Source organism: Falco cherrug, chromosome 13 (genome assembly GCF_023634085.1).
Source record: "Falco cherrug isolate bFalChe1 chromosome 13, bFalChe1.pri, whole genome shotgun sequence".
Classification (NCBI taxonomy): domain Eukaryota; kingdom Metazoa; phylum Chordata; class Aves; order Falconiformes; family Falconidae; genus Falco; species Falco cherrug.
This window is the reverse complement of record NC_073709.1, coordinates 23123862-23126542: the sequence shown is the minus strand read 5'-3', so window position 1 is coordinate 23126542 and position 2681 is coordinate 23123862.

Below are 2681 nucleotides of genomic sequence, written 5' to 3'. Positions count from 1 at the left end.
CATGACCAGCTCATACCTGTTAGCTGTTTATCCATCCAAGAGTCGGTGGTCTCAGCCCAACTCACAGTCCACCTGATGAAACAAGCAAATCCCAAGCACAGCTGAAGCTAATAGTTAATTACAATGTAACCAGCCCTGTACTAATTAATTACCCTTTACTGTCAAGCTCAGCACAGAGGATGAGATTTAAAGCTACAGGGGACTGAACTGTATCTTGGATCTAATGTGGGCAAAAGCCTCGTGTTGACCAGGATGGGCTGGCTGCAGTAACATGCACGTACCATAAAGCCCGTACAGGGTTTTGCAGCCAGGTGTCTGCTGGCTTTGTGTCCCCCTGGTCCTGGGCTGCTGCGGGGCACAACTCAGCCAGCACCGGTGCCTGCCAGTGTGTCAGCAGTACCTGCACCTCCTCCATGGGATTAAGGGTCACCCGGCATCTCTGGGGAGGGGAAGAGATGAAGGTTCACCCCAGTGACCTTCCCTGGGGCACCTGCTTCCCTCCCAGTGCAGAGAGAGGAGCCCTCTGTGGGGCAGGTCCCTGACTGGGCTAGCTCTCTGATGGGAGGGTCTGCTGTCCTCCACTTGCCCTCACCCCTCTCCCCCTTTGCACAGCCCCCTCACGCATCCACATACACAAACTGTTTCATCAGACACACTTGGCCACTAAGTAAAAGCAACCCCCAAACCCTGGCAGGTAACTCCTGGGGCTGAGGCCATGGGAGCATGACTAACCAGGCAGCCTGTGACAGCACAGCTGTAAAGTGATTGTTAGTTCTGCTGCTGTTAACAAGAATGCTCCAGTTTCTCTGTCATGCGATTTGCCCCGTGTCTCCCAAGGCTGCTGCCAAGCCAGCGGCCTGCCCCTTGCAGGAGGCAGCTCCCCAGCACTGGAGGCAGGCTGTCCCCAGGTCACGTTTCCCTCCCTCCTCCACATTAATACAGTCAGCAGCAGAAGGCTGGCTCTTACCCTACAAACACATTTTCAAAAAAAAAAAAAAACCACCCCAAAACAACAACAACAACAACCACCACCACCCCCAAAACACATTGCCTTTTTGTCATCTTTGAAAGGAGCAACATAACGTAGCAAACCTATTATCCTGATTAGGCTTTTACCAGTGAAAAAAGGAGCTGTTCCAACATGAGCTCGTTAGCTGGAAGAACAATCTTCCTATAGAGACATGTATGTCTTTCTCTTAGTCATCAACTAGTAGGATTTCCTGAGATAGGAAATGCTGAAAAGAAATTCTTGTTTAACATCTTAATTCCAGTTTATTTTTACCCTTGGGTTTGAATTCCCAAAAGCTAGCTGCTAATGCTTCGGTACTACCGCACGGCAGCAGCCAGTGCCTGGAAAGCTGTCTGCCTGATGCCAGGCAGTCAGCTCTCACGCTACATTACAATGCTTCTCACAAATAAAAAGAATACAAGATTAGTTTTCAGCACCCTGAAATTCTCTTGAAACACTGACAAAAAAAAGGATTCTTAAGAAACATAATCACTCCCTTAAAGGTATGGTACTGACGCCAAAATCAACAGGATTTTGTTTTACATTTGTTTCCTCAAGATGAGTAGTTACTCATCATTGGTGCACGCTTGTCAAAAAGTTGCAGAAAACTTGCTGTGCCAAGGTTATTTTTTTTACTTGCTGTCAAGTAAAAAAGCCTGTAAAACTTTGTTTCCTAATGTCTTTTCTTCTTCCATTTGTGTTGGAACTTGAACTTTCTTAAAAAGTGTTGAACAATTAAAAAAAACCCAGAAAACAAAAAACAACCCAACCAGACAACCCCCAGATGTAAACATTCCATTACTAAAACTGAGTGTCCACAAGAACGCATTAGGTCCAGCCACCTCCCTGACAGCCACAGTCAGGAAAATGCGTTGGATGATGGGCTCTCCACTCTCTCATTTGGAGCCAGCAGTTGCCCCAGCAAGCGAAGCACCAGTATCTGCAAACATATACCCAGGATGGGCCAAACTCTGACCTCAGCACCTGCCATCTCCGAGCCACTCTTAAAATAAAGCAAAAAGGGAGCAAAGGAGAAGTTTTAAACAAGACCAAATCATCTCCCCAGTTCACCGTGATTCCACCACCAAGTGGGCCAACACCCGAGGCGCAGGAACATCACACAGCCCAGGGGCAGGAGGAAGCACCTGGGAACAGAAGCCCCTTCACACCAGTGGAGGGGCAGGCTCCCTGTAACACCGAACCTGCCCGACCCGCCAGCGTGCCCTCCTGGGCAGGGCTTCTAGTGTTGGCTTACGAGGCTCCCTACTAAAGCAAGTAAGATTTTGGCAGGACAAAAATCTCATGCATGAGCTAAGGGCAGTCTCACATCAGCTTTGTGCCGGCATGTCAGAGCACTAACTCAAGGCAGTGAAGAGGCATTCACACACTACTTTGGAAATCGGTGAGAGTTATAATTAGTAATCAACATTAAAAATGTAACACTGGTATATACATTTCACATTTCAAAGTATGCTTGTCTTAGGAACAAACTCAGGTAGCCGATATAAATTGCAAGGGTCTCAGACTACAATTTGGCCCTCCCTACCCCCATGAAGGCACTTCACCATTAACTTCAGCGGGGGCAGAAAAATCCTTGCATAGTTAAAGCTCTGGCACAAAACTCTTGCTGCTCCTTTAAACAGTAGCTGCACTGCATCGTGTTATTTCCCTA